At 54.8% G+C, this 13725-nt stretch overlaps 2 long non-coding RNA genes across 4 annotated transcripts in view; both read left to right on the top strand.

Moving 5' to 3' along the window:
* LOC103663170 overlaps positions 1–779 on the top strand; it is a 16859-nt gene extending 16080 nt beyond the window's left edge. The window contains exon 4 of the long non-coding RNA XR_005831879.1: positions 586–779. This is a non-coding gene — a long non-coding RNA (uncharacterized LOC103663170). The remainder of the gene's footprint in view (positions 1–585) is intronic.
* A 25-nt stretch (positions 780–804) lies between these two features.
* Positions 805–13725, top strand: part of LOC121100137 — an 18890-nt gene continuing 5969 nt past the window's right edge. The window contains exons 1-3 of one of the 3 annotated variants that reach the window (XR_005831882.1): positions 805–2764; positions 2948–3059; positions 3385–6457. This is a non-coding gene — a long non-coding RNA (uncharacterized LOC121100137). Of the gene's footprint in view, positions 2765–2935; positions 3060–3384; positions 6458–13725 lie in introns of those variants that run through there. The other 2 variants (XR_005831880.1, XR_005831881.1) reach the window with 2 other exon arrangements.

Raw genomic sequence — 13725 nt, 5'->3', positions numbered from 1 at the left:
GAGGGGGAGGGGGGGGGGGGGGGGGGGGGGGGGGGGAGACAGAGAGACAGAGATGGAGACACCGAGAGAGACAGGGAGGGAGCGAGTGGGAGGGAAAGTCAGGGAGTCGGGGGAGCTGAGACGCCCCTGATGCCCCCTCACGCACCTGTGTGGTGTGGCTGCCCTTGGAACCAGCTGCTTCTGACGTAGTCCAGGTGCACGGTGGCCCTGAGCTCCTCCAGAGAGGTGTGGGGTGACGCTCTTGGGGTGCACGCGTACTGTGGTTCTGGTCTGAGGGACACGGGGGACTCCTGGGGGTCGCCCTGTGACAGGTTTCCATGACCCGCAGTCTGCCTCTCCCCTGTGGACACTGGCCCCTGGTGCCCAGCGCCCCCACTCCTCAGCATAGCCTGCACAGCCGTCAAGGCCGCATGTCCGCCCTGGGGTGAGGGACGGCCTCACGGCTGCCCAGGGGTGAGGGACAGGAAGCAAGCAACACGAGGTCAGCCTGCACTGCCTGCCCTTGCCCTGGTGTCTAAATGACATCCACTGAGGACTTCAGTAAAAAATTCCAGGATTAACTTTTCTGCCATTCATGTTTTCCAGAAATTTCTTAAAACAGATCACAGTGGCTACAGGTGACCTTTTCCTCCTTCCCTCCACGCTGGGGTCCTGGCCCAGCCCAGCTGCGGATGGAGGGAGGCCCCTGACTCATGGGAGACGGGTCCCAGGGGTGGCACAAGCCCGTGGTCGTGGAGGCGTCCAGGCGGGGAGATGCTGGCCCTCGCCCCGGAGCCGGGCGTCAGGCAAGTGGTTAAGACATCATCACAGGTCCGACGGTGGCCAGGGAACTCACCCCACTCACCAAACCCTCAGAGCTGGTCCTTGGGGGCAGCTGTCAGAGCAGGTTTATAAGCTAAAAGCATCCACCTCTTAGGAATGACGGTGCGTCACATAACAGAAATATGATTTCTCCCCTCCCATCGCTAGGTCAGACCTGGGCAGCCGCAGCCTCGTCCAGAGGCTCAATGTTGTCTGAGCAGTATCTCGGGATGCTCGTGGCCTTCTCCTCAAGGTTGCTGCCTCATGGTCACAACACGGCTGCCACAGGTCCAGGCATTGTGTGTGTGTGCAGACCAGGGAGAAACAGGGAGGAGCCACTAGCCATATCTGCCCCCATTTGTCCTGAAAGCAAAAGCCCCAAACGTCTCCAGAAGACTGTCCTTTAGGTCCCAGGGCCACTCTTTGCTGCAAAAGAGTCTGGGAAATAAGGAACAGATTTGACCTAGTCTTGACCGATTGCCTGGGCTGAATATGTTGTCTCTGGGGCAGACACTACCACTGCATACCCATTCTTTCCCTCTTGATTTTTAGGAATGGAACCCCTCAATTTTATCTGTATTACCCCAAATAAAGCCCGATTCTCTATCTCCTTTACAGCGTAAAAATTAGTAACAGGAAATCCCACTGAAATGGAGTCGGGAGGCTTGGTGGGGGAGCTCTCAGCCCTAGCTCATGGTCAGTTGCAGACCCAATGGGAAGAGACATACTTGACCTTGCACACTTCCCTGATCCAGCAACAGCTCCTCCAAGGAGAAGCCACCACACTCGGAACGCCTGGTTTCCTCTGATGGACTTTTAGTTCATAACCACTTTCCCAACTGACCCCTTTTCTCCTTAAAGAAGCGTACCTCTCCTTTGTTCCCCAGATTTGCCTACAGTTTCACCAGCGCTTACTGTCCTGGGCTGCAAGTTTCTCTTCCTCCCCAATAAACCCAGCTTTTGCTGGTAAAGTAACTGGCAGTTCCACGTTTGAGGTTAACCACGGCCAGGCGTGCCCACGTGCCTAAGCTCCGCTCCTCCACCTCGACTTGCTGGAGGTTTGCGGCTGAGAGCTGAGAAAGAAGGGAGCAGAGGCTGTCATGGAGGCCTCGAGGCAGGAGCTCTGGCCTTCTGCGGGGCAGCTGAGTGGCGCACATCCCAGACCTGCTCATCAGACCGGCTGCTGGTCCTCCCCAGATGAAAACCTTCTCACCGTCTCCACCTTTTCCCCTCGGGTGGCGGTGAGACCACGGCAGGCCCGTCCTTGGGCCTGGGCTGTGGCACCGGGGAATGGGCTGGACAGGGAGGGGCGGGCCTCAGAGGTCAACGCTGAATTGTAACTCACACCCATCTTGAGAGTCATAAACACAGACCATCACGAATGTCAACACTTGGAACCATGTCATCCCCCGGAAAGTTCTTTGAGGCAAGGCCTCCCCGCCTCCACAGAGGCCACCGTGGTTCAGACTCATCGTGCCTGTTCTGGAATCACAGGAAATGACCTATTATGTATCCGGCTTCTCTGGCTCACAAAACGTTTTCCAGATGCATCGGTGGTGTGGGTGCGTCAGGAGCTCGTCCCCCCCAGCTGTGCGGCTGTGGGGGGGGCCCTGAGGGCGCCGGTCTGGGGCCGTGCTGAGTGAAGCCACTCTTCACGCTCGCGTGCGAGGACTCGTGTAAACATATGTTCTCACTTCTCCTGGGCAAACGGAGTGGAATCTCTGGTGAGTGCGTGTTCAGTTTGTCAGAAACGCCCAGACCGCTGTCGCAGGGGCCGCCTTTCTTCCAGCGAAGCCCGAGTCCCACTTGCTCCGCACCCCCGCGCTGGGGGTTTCTGCCGGCCTTTCTCCCCCGCGCTGGGTTTGCAGAGGCGTCTCCCTGAGGGTCAACGAGCGCTTCCCGCGTGATCGGTGGCGTTGAGGACACTTGGATGTGCTCGTGAGCCGCTCGCGGGGCTTTTCTGGTGAGGTGTCTCTTCAAGTCTTTGGCTCATTTTATCTATTTATTTATTTTAGAAAGAGCAAGGTCTTTGGCTCATTTTAAAATTTGGATTATTCATCTTTTTAGCCTTGATTTTTTAAGGCGTTCTTTATATATTATACATATCTACCTGTTGATCTTAAAAATAAAACAGTTCTTTTGCCAGAAAAAAAAAAATGGATTGATTGAGGAATGGCGGAGAATGGCAGTCCGGGACGGCAAGCTGTGGCAAACCACCCGCTAGCACAACACACAAAGCAGAGGAACATTGTTCGGTGGTGAGTAAGGAGGATATCCGGAGGGTGGTTTTGAATCCCAGTCCGTTGGAGAAAAGCGGAGTCAGGGTGAGGCGGTTTCTCACAGGCTGAGCTGCGGGCTGGTGGGTTTTCTGTAGGAGACGCAGGACACATCTTCCCCTGTTGGGGCCTGCAGTTGAGGCTTCTCGCCTGCTGAGAGTCCTGGCCGGGTCTGTCGGGGACTTGCGGGGACACAGGGCCCTGCGCTGTGGCAGCTCCCCCTGCTGGCCTCCGGGCTCCACTTCAGTGAGGTTTCCTTTACTTTTCACATTTCCCACTTTCGATCAAGATTTCTTTTTTCTGAAAGCATCACTGATCAAGAGTGAGGTTTTCCGGATTCCCTGGCCTGTGTCCCTTGGCGCCAGGAAGGACCTTTCCTGGGTGTCATGTCCCACGTCGGAGGGAAACTGTACCGACTGGAGGCCCATTGGAGTAACGAGGAATATCAGGAAGGAGAAACTCTCAGACACTTCCTTCCGGTGTCCACATTTGTCAAGGTCGTAAGCACTGGGCATCATCCCCTTATCGCATATCATTTTTGTACAGGTGTGACGGGCAGCGAAATACAAAACTCAAAATAATTATACAAAACAAAAGAAGTTATATGATAATTCCAAATTGTGTCATGGTTCTAAACCAGGAATCTAGGTCTGAAAGGAGCCAACTGAAATATTGATTGGGATTTATTCCAACTTAGAGGGGAAAGATTCTCCTTACAAGGGCAAAGCCGGAGTCCTGTATACCTTCTGGAAGTTTCTGCCAGAAGCAGCCAGGAACGCTGACTAGTGGATACTGCAAGAGCACACTGGAAGAATTAACCAAGTACATTTGGGGAGATACCATGTAGATATAAATACGAAACAACAGCTGATGAACTTTTTGCAAAAACAGCACAACTTCGAAGACGTTGTAAAACAGTGTTGTTATCTCAAAAGAACTGTTTGGAACCAAATCTGCTATGGATAATACAGCCTGTAAGCCTGCCAATTCAGAGACCATGAGTTTGGATAAGAATCCAAAGTCAGTTACTAGTTCAGAAGAAAGAAGGCTTTGTGGATTCTGAACCTTCTAACCCTTGGAAGAACGCAAGTGAAAATGAACCTGTCCCGGGATCATAATGAGGCTGTTTCTAAAAAGACACGCTCCAAAGAAGAGGTTTTCCCCTTTCACAAGGACTTGGATAAAGCAGAAAGGGGCACTGTCTTCCTACAAAAGAGAGAACAACAGTGAGAAGAAGGGATACTGGCCTGGTCCAGACGTCGTGGGAAAGCTGTGTGGTCAGGCGTTGTCCGCTCCAGCTCTGGGAACTCTGTGCTTCGGGGTCACCAGACGGCACGCGGGGCCGGTCAGGGTTGGGTGCCTTCCTTGCATGTGTCCCGTGCATCCGAGAGCCTGTTCCCTGGAGTTTGGCGGCACTCTCCAGCGAGGCTGAAGATGATCCTTCTGGAGACTATCTTCCAACAGACGAAATCTCCAGGTTACAAGGGGTGATGCAGGTCACCGTCCCCCCGGGAGCGCACCGTGGAAACATCGCTCGGCCAAACGGTGGTTATTTTTAATAGAAGCAGCGAGGCCTTGGGCCCAGCGAAGTGGATCCCCCTCTATCGGCTGTGGGTCGGAGGAGGCAGGGGCCACGCGGGCCGGATGTCCTGGGACTATCTGGGAGCGTGAGAATGCAGGAGTTCCAAAGACAGTGGATCCGAGATTCGGAAGGACCCACGGCAGTGCTTTCGGCCAAGGTGTGCAGAGGGTCTCGACAAGCGTTGCCAGTTGAGACTTCGTGATGCCGTCAGTGAGTGTGACTAACTCTGAGGACTGAGGACGGTGCGCACGGTGCCAAGTGTTGTAACACCCGCCACACAGCGCACATTTGTCGAAGCACCTGACCGGTAAAACGGGTTCTCTGATCGCCGTGAAGTTTGAGAGGGGTCCCCAGGTAGGGGTTCTCTTTCTCACAGAATTTGAGCCACAGAAGAAGCAGTGGCCTGTCTGCAAGGGAAAGCTTCGGTCCAGTGACAAAACATACAGACCATGACTAAAATGTATTTCTATCCCTGAGATACAGAAGCGACATCAGATCCATTTGCCAAATGTGGAATGGCCCATCAGGCCGTCCGGGGTCTGGGAGCAGCGCAGTTCTCCCCGAACTATGCTTTGAGCAGGCGGGACAAGCAAGATAGGCACAGTGGATTCCGCCAATATCTGTTGGAGATTTTGCCCATAAGGAGGATGGCAGCTGATCTCAGAGGGACAAATGATTAGCGTCTTTGGAATCAGCTCCAGTTAGCTCAGAGACACAGCAAAGAAAAGATGTCCAAGGGGCATTTGATTTACTTATTCGGCTACTTCTGGTGGCTCCTGTCAAATTCTAGAATGATTTCCGCCTTTGGGGAGGAAGGAATTCCAGCATGAAATTTTTCTAAGAGATCTCAGCCCGATAAGTGAACAGGAGCAGAGGAACTAAGGAGAAAAGGGCCTGGACAGAAGGGACTGGGCTCAGGGACAGGCACCTTTTGGGTTGATGAGAGACCCCACTCTGGGAGCTGTTTCCGTGCTCCGAGGCACGGGCTGCTTCGTGGCAGTGGGGCTGAGCACAGAGTGTCAATACAGACAGAGAGAGATTCACTCCCAGTCTGGAGGGTGGGTTCTCTGATTAAGAAAGAGGATTGGGAAAAGCCAAGAGTGCCTTGGAGCCCCAGCCCTGGGAATCCGGAGGACATTGGACAAAGTTGGCTAGAGGGTCGAAGGGGCCCAGAGCACTTCAGCTGGTAACAATCTTTTCCCCAGTGTCCTGGCCCTTTGTCGTAATAGTAAAAACCATGAAGGTTTTGGTTTTAGGGGCCTCCATTTGCCAGAGTTGGAAATTGAGAGTTTTAGCGGTCTTTGTTTTAGGTGAGTCATCCAGGGTTCAAGCAAGCTAGTTTGCCAAATTGACTAAATCTGGGGCAGACATCGTTTCACGTTCCATGCTGGTCCTTGTAACTAAAAGAGAAAGGTCCCAGTTTGGCCCCTTAAAAAACATAGAGTTAAGTGTTACCCGGTTGGATTCAATGTCTAAAGGAAGACCAGAACTTTCTTTAAAGACGACCTGGATTCAGTGACCATAGCATAATGAATGGAGTTGTTGGCTTGCTGTGTTGCACACCCACACTAGGGAGATGTTGTGTGTCAGCTCTATTTCAATACAAGAAACAACAGAAGAGTGAAAGGGTTTGACTAATAGTCTTTCAAACTACCATCTGTCATAAGCAAAATAGAAAAACAGCAAACAGACTGGGGGAAAAAAGTGGAACTATGTGACTAGTTGTCAATATGTTTAGATATTAAAAGTTATTTTAAGTCAATAATATAAAGCCAAGTATTCCAATGAAAATATAAAAGAAAAAAAACAACGAAAAAGAAAACATAGAAGAAAGAAATGAACAGATAACGTGTGAAAGAAAAAAAATACCAAAGACTTATAATATAAAAGATATTTTCAGTAATAAAAAAACACTTGTAATGACAGCATCAATTCTATTAGCCGTGTTGACTTAGACAACGCGTATTAACTTTCTAGGCCTCAATGTACTGATCTGTGAAATTAGGATTAAAATTAGTAACTAATTTACAAAACTCCCGTGCGACTATATAAGATAAATATGTAAAGAACTCCCCACAAAAAGTGCTCATTAATTTTGACTATAATTTATCATAATTTTACAAATTTTACCCCCCAAGTAAACACATTTAAAAAACACCCATTGCTTGTAGGGATGTATGCAAATGTGCACGTACGTGTTGCTCGTGGTTACGTAAATTGAAATTAATATCTAAGAGTTAAATTTGAAATTACAATCTTGCTTGCACTGGTATTAAAGTAGAAGCGACTCGGAAGTCCAGGGTGGGAATGGAGTATTAGCTACGAAGAACTGTAGTTAATTCATACAATCAAATACTCTTCGCCCATGACAGTGATGCTATGGATTATTATATAACGTTTTAAAATACCCATGTGCGTGTGTGACGGTGCAGGTCACAGATAGCGTGTGGCAATCCTGGCGTGCAGAGAGACCGGCTGGGTGTGTGGGCACGGCGCGAGCAGCTGAATCCTGACTCCCGGGGCCATGCGCAGGCCTGGCAGGAGCTGCTGCGCTGCCCGAGGAGCAGCCCAGGAGGTCCGCGGCCCCAGCCGGGTGTGTCTCTGCGGGTTCCTTCCAGGCGGGCGAGGCCCCCCGCGTCGGGCCTGCTCGCACGGAACCCGCGCCCGGGCTGGGGTCTCTGAGGACCGCCGGCGAGTGCAGTGACTACTCCAGGTATGAGACGGGCCGGGGTCCTCGGTCGTGCAGGACACTGTCTGTGGCCCCCGTTACTGCGGCGTCCGTGCAGGCCGCACCGCCGAGCTGGGGGCGCGGGGTCCTCAGAAGACTCGAGTTCAGGGGTCAGGTTTTAGTCGGTCGAGGAGGCCGGCGGAGGCTCGGAGGACGGGACGGTGGCAGAGACACGCAGACCGGGAAGCCCAGGGGTCGGGGGCCGGCAGCCATTTTGACTTCGTTCGGTGGTCCGCCTCGGTCTACAAACTGTCGTTGCTTTTTAAAAATATTTACTTATTTATTTGAGAGAAAGAGAAGGAGAGCGAGCGAGGGGAGGGACAGAGGGGGGAGAGAATCCGAAGCCGACTGCCCGCTGAGCACAGCCTGACCCGGCACCGTGACCCTGAGGTCATGACCTGAGCCGAGCCACCAGGCGCCCCTCTGTCTACGAACTGTGTTTTGCAGAGACGCAGCTTTAGATTCCTGGCCACGTTCGGAAGCTGCAAAATACCAGTCAGTGGCCCCCCAGTGTTTCGAGAACTCCAGAGCCGTGGTTGGGTCCTGGGATCGAGGTCCGCGCCTGGGGCTCCCTGCTCAGCGGGGAGTCTGCTTCTCTCTCTCCCTCTGCGGTTCCCCCTGCTTGGGCGCGCTCTGTCTCTGTGTCAAATAAATAAATAAAATCTTTAAAATAAAATAAAATCCTGTGGTTTAGTTGGTCCATTTAGTCAGAAGTGTGCATGTGGAGGCCTGCAGTGTTCGCACACAAGACTGGCTGGGGTCTCAGGGCTGGGGGAGGGGCGCCCTCAAAGCAGTTTGACGGCTTGCATCCCGTTTCTTAGAGGTTTGTCTCTAGAGCAAAGAGAAAAACCCCTGAACAGCACACTTTGAACAGCAAGAGTCTGTTCCGAAAGAAATCTGACCAAAGCCAGCACATTTCCAGTTAGGAACAGTTTGGTTCCAAAAAGGAGTGGGAGCAAAGACCAAACGAGTGCTCTCGTTTAAAACATCCCCAGTAGGGGCGCCTGGGTGGCTCAGTCGTTAAAGCGTCTGCCTTCGGCTCAGGGCGTGATCCCGGCGTTCTGGGATCGAGCCCCACATCAGGCTCCTCCGCTGGGAGCCTGCTTCTTCCTCTCTCACTCCCCTGCTGTGTTCCCTCTCTCGCTGACTGTCTCTCTGTCACATAAATAAATAAAATCTTTAAAAAATAAAAAAATAAAACATCCCCAGTAAAGCCTGGAGAGCTCAGAACGCGGAGAGCGCGGGGCTGGAAATCCAGGAGACACGGACCCTCCAGCCCAAGGGTCTCGAGGAAGCAGGGAGGTCAGCGGGCCCTGTGGCCACCGCCACCGGCCTGCTCGCCAGCCTCAGGGGGTTGGGCGTCTTCTCCAGCCCCAGGTAGTGTTGACCTGAAAAATAAAACCGCTTTTTATTTTACCAGCAAAAACAGATTCATTTGGGAATAGCAGAGAATTGCAATCTGGGACAAGCACGCTACCGCAAAACCACAGCATAGGTCAGTGTAACAAAAGAGAGGAGCGCTGTTTTATGGAGAAGGAGGACGTTGTTTTGCAAGCACGTCGCCAGGGGGGAGAACCAAGAGTTCTGCGCGATGGTGGTTTCACGCTGCCTGGGTTGCAGGGGTGGTGGGTTTCTCCCAGGAGTTGCTCCCCTTTCCTAGCATTGAGGGTCCTTCTGTACCTGGCGTGGGCGGTGGGTGCGAGGCCCCCCGCCCGCCTCCCCACTTCCCTTCGTTAACTGTCACACGTCCTTCTCGGGACACGGGTCCTGTGAATAGTTTTCCAAGTCTGCACCTTGTCTATTTCCTAGACGGTCCTTTGGAGCAGCTTTTATGATTATGTCTCTTGGCATCCTGTCCCCGAGGCCTCTTCCCTGCGGTCTCTGAGCTCTGAACACCCTTCACTACCAGCTCTGTGGCGACATTGCTCCTTTGCGGCCTGTGTGATGTCATGCTCTCCCAGCGCAGGGCTCTGGGGGTCCGCGGCATGGGGTGAGGATCCGGCGCACAGCCATGGGCCCCTTGTGACCTTGCAGCCCGCCTGGCCTGGTGCTGCCCTGCTGTGGACTCTCGACCCGGCTTCCCCACTCCAGGCTCACCCTGCGTCCAGCCATCGGGCTTGGCGCCAACGCCACCGTGGTCGCAGACCAGCCTGGTGCGTGCAAACCAGCGGACTTCCCTGACCTCCACGCCCTCCCCGGGGAGACCCGGTCCCTTCCAAGCTTGCCCTCCCTCCACCCTGGGTTTCCTGCAGGTCCTTGCACCCTATCAGGGCTCGCTCACTCGTGGTGCTAATGTCTCCCTAAGCGTCCCTGACTGGATGCAGACTGATGTACGGAGAGATCAGGGTCTATGGGTAGTCTGTACCCGCATCTAATCTGTATGTAGATATCTACCTGCTTTATTTTTAAAGCTTTACTTATTCATTTTAGAGAGAGAGAGATGGAGGGAGGGGCCGAGGGAGAGAGAGAATCTCAAGCAGGCTCCCCGCTGAGTGTAAAGCCCGACACGGGGCTCCATCCCACGACCCTGAGATCATGACCTGACCCGAAATCAAGAGTCAGACACTCAACCGACTGAGCCACCCAGGCGCCCCCTACCTATTTTTTAAGAACATCTTTTTTTTTTTTTAAAGATTTTATTTATTTATTTGACAGAGATAGCCAGCGAGAGAGGGAACACAGGCAGGGGGAGTGGGAGAGGAAGAGGCAGGCTCCTAGCGGAGGAGCCTGATGTGGGGCTCAATCCCAGAACGCTGGGCCAAAGGCAGACGCTTAACGACTGCGCCACCCAGGCGCCCTATTTTTTAAGAACATCTTAACCATTGCTAAGTGTCCAGTTCAGCAGCGTTAAGTGTGTTGGCGTGGTCGTGCGGCCATCCTCCCTGTCCGTCTCCAGAACGTTCCATCGTCACAAACGGAGACCGCGTCCTCATTAAGCTCGACTCCCCCCGCCCCAGCCCCCGGCACCCACCATCCACTCTGTCTCTGTGATGTGACGACTCCGAGGACCTCCCGCGGTGTTTGTCCTTCTGTGATGGGCACTCGGCATCTGTCCTCGAGGCCCGTCCGTGCTGTGGCAGGTGTCAGGGTGTCCTGCCTCTTGAGAGCTGAGGAATGTTCCATCACCAGTACGCCCGCGTGCTGCGTCTGTGTTCGCCCGCCTCGGCCACTGGGGTTGCCGCCCCGTCCGCTGCTGTGAAGAAAGCTGCTGTGGTCATGGGTGTGCACGCGTCAGACACGATCTGTGGATGACCGCAGCAGGGCTTGATGGTGGTAGTTGTGACCGGGCGTTGGCTTCGTGCTGAGCAGGGAGCTGAGGCTCAGGAGGCCGCATGGGGAGGCGGGGGCAGAACCTCCAGGGCTCTGGGCTCCTAGGAGTCAGAAGACAGACAAGCAAGCAAGCGTGCCCGGGGGCGTGGGGCAGGCCTGCGCTGTGCTGTCCCCGTGGGCCCGAGAGTGTGAGCGCTGTTCACTCCCTCCCCCACACGGTTGGGACTCTCTCACGCGCACTGACATGCTCACACACGCTCAGACATAATCACACACTCACACACGTACACACTTACATGAGAACATGCTCACACATGTTCACACACAACCACACGCATGTACACTCACACATATAGTCACATACATGTTCACACCCAATTACACGCTCACATGTACACATGTGAACACACATGTTCACACAGCCACATGCTCACATGCATGTACACATGCGTATGCTCACACATGTTCACACCCAACCACACGCTCACATGCATGTACACACTCACGTGCTCACACTCATGCATGTGCTCACACAGTTGCACTCATGCATGCACACAGTACAATGTCTCACACACATGCTCACACGGGTACACACACACACAATTATACACACCCAGAATTGTGTGCTCACACACACTCTCTCACACACACCCTCCTTCATTCTCAGCTGACCCTCACCTACTTTTCCGAGAGTCTGGAGTGAGGGGCTCTGGGTGAGGACCCGGCCCCGGGCTGGCAGCCCCTGAGCTCCCCTGCTCACGGCGTGGCTGCTGGGGCCTCCCTGGGAGCGCTGCCACCGGTCCGTCTGCTCCTGGGGCATCCGTGGAACAGTTTCAACTCTGGCTGCTTCTCCTCTGGCACTCAGAGGACTTTCCTGCCACCCAAACAGCAGATGGTCAGGAAATGAAGGCTCGGTCCAATACCAACCAGAGGAAAATCTAATTCAATTGGCAAAGTGGATGGTGGGAGAAGCATGTGGGTCAACACGTGCCATCTTGTCAGGGTGCTGGCCTTCAGAGACTGAGGGCCGACAACCAACAGCTGGTCCAGGGCTGGGGCGCTGGAGTGTGGGGTCTTCTCGGCTTCGGCCCCGCTCCCAGGTGCGCAGGCCCGAGCTCCCTTCTACCCGACCCAATTGCAGCTGAGTGTCTGGGTCTGACCCGCAGTCGGATGCTGTGACAGGCCGGGCACTGTGCCTGCACTTCATATGCCGGGTTGCTCGGGGCTGAGCGCGACTATGGGAGACACGAATCCCAAAGTACCCGTGGCTTAAGCAAGGAAGATGTTTCTTTCTTATCCCGTAGAGGCCGCCCCGGGGCAGGCAGGCAGGGCTGGTGTGGTGGCTCTGCGCTGTCAGGAGCTCAGGCTCCTCCTGTCGCAGGCCGTGCCACCGTCAGCGCACAGCCTCCCCTCGTGGCCTGAGGTGGCTGCTGGGGTTCCAGCCACTGTGCTTGCATCCCACCCAGCAGGAAGGAGGAGGAGACAAAGAGAGTACACCCTACACTCTAAGACGCTTCTCGGAAGTGTCTAGACACGTGCACTCCCATCAAAGCCCAAAACTGAGTCACGTGGCCATAGCTAGATGTAAGGGAAGAGGGGGAAGTACTTCCCCAGCATCCATGCTCCCCAGTGAAGCTCCAGGTTTCTATGACTGAGGAGGAAGGGAGCGCAGAGCGGAGGGCACTTAGCCGTACCTAATTTTGCTAAGTTCTAATTCTTTCTAAAGCTTAAATCTTATTTATATGTTTTGTCAAGTAGCCTGATTACACAATAGGAAATTCAACACACTTTGTGGTGAAACTTCTCCCTTCTGCTCCTGGGCCCCAGGACTGGCCCAGCGTCCCTGGGGATTTTCAGAAACGCAGGTTCCAAGGCCCTTGCCCCAGACCCACCGAGTCAGCTGGCCTGGGGGTGAGGCCAGGAATCCATGTCTCGTACTACTCTCAGGGGTGCTGAAGTCGGAGGCACCCCGGCTCGTCTGCATCCGAGGAAGCCCGCTCCCCACGCCGTCCTCCCACGGCCCCACGGAGCAGCATTCAGAAGCGTGCGCCAGCCCCCGCCCCGTAGACAGCTTGGTGGAGACGCAGCCCACACTTGCCTGCGTCACTCACTTGAAGTGTGCATGTCGGTGGATTTCGTGTATTCAGGGCTGAGCGTCCGTCACCATCGCCTGTTCTAGGACACGTCGACCCTTCCTTTTCATTTTTAATTTCCTGTGTGAATAAGCCTATTCAGGTGACTCAGACATTTTGAGAACGCGTCCTCCGTGCCTGCCCCTTCCTGCTCACTGCCCTCACACCCAGGTGAACTCTGTTTTTGGGTCTCTGTTTCCTTCCAGAATCTCTCTTTGTGAAGCGGTGAAGTGGGCTCAGGCATGTGGTTTTTGTCCGCACACACAGGAGGGCCGGGCGCACCCTTGTGTCCTGCACGTTGACCTTCCCTGCCTCTTCCGCCTGCTGAGGGGCCCAGCTGGCAGGCCCTGGGGTTCTGCGGGTCACACAAGGAGCAGGACCAAGGCCTCTGGCACCCCCCCCCCAGGGCTCCTTCTGTCCACGGTCAGCTCTGGGCTGCTGCTCGGGGGCAGTGACGTCCCTCCTCCCACACCCCAGCCCTCAAACCCTGACCCTGGCCTGGGCTCCTGGGGTCCTGACCTGCACTCCCCTATGGCGTGGCTCTCCCAGGCTGTGCGCTCCCTGGGGCTCAGCCGGGGTCTGGGGGTGTGTCCTCAGAATGTTTGTGGGGTGACTGCTCGAGCCAGCCTGTCCCTGCAGCCCCACATGTGACTCGGGACCTTGGGCTCCCACCCACTCCCAGAAGCCTCTGTTTTCTGCGCTGGGAGTTGGGACGTGCCCGCATGGAGCCGTGGGCAGGACCCAAGGAGAGGTGGCCGTGGGGCTGGGGAGGCAGAAATGTCCTCCTCTCCTACCCTCCGGGGGAAGAAAAGCAGCCCTGAGCTGTGGTCATCACTCTGCCTCGTCCCCACACCGTTGCCTGCAGCCGGCAGGGGGCGCGGGGCGCCTGGGTTGGGGAGGGGAGGGCTGCGGGGGGGGGGGGGGGGGGGGGGGGGG

This window comes from Ursus maritimus, unplaced genomic scaffold (genome assembly GCF_017311325.1).
Source record: "Ursus maritimus isolate PB19 unplaced genomic scaffold, ASM1731132v1 scaffold_34, whole genome shotgun sequence".
Taxonomy (NCBI): Eukaryota; Metazoa; Chordata; class Mammalia; order Carnivora; family Ursidae; genus Ursus; species Ursus maritimus.
The sequence above is the reverse complement of the archived record's forward strand: the minus strand, read 5'-3'. Positions and strand labels throughout refer to the sequence as shown.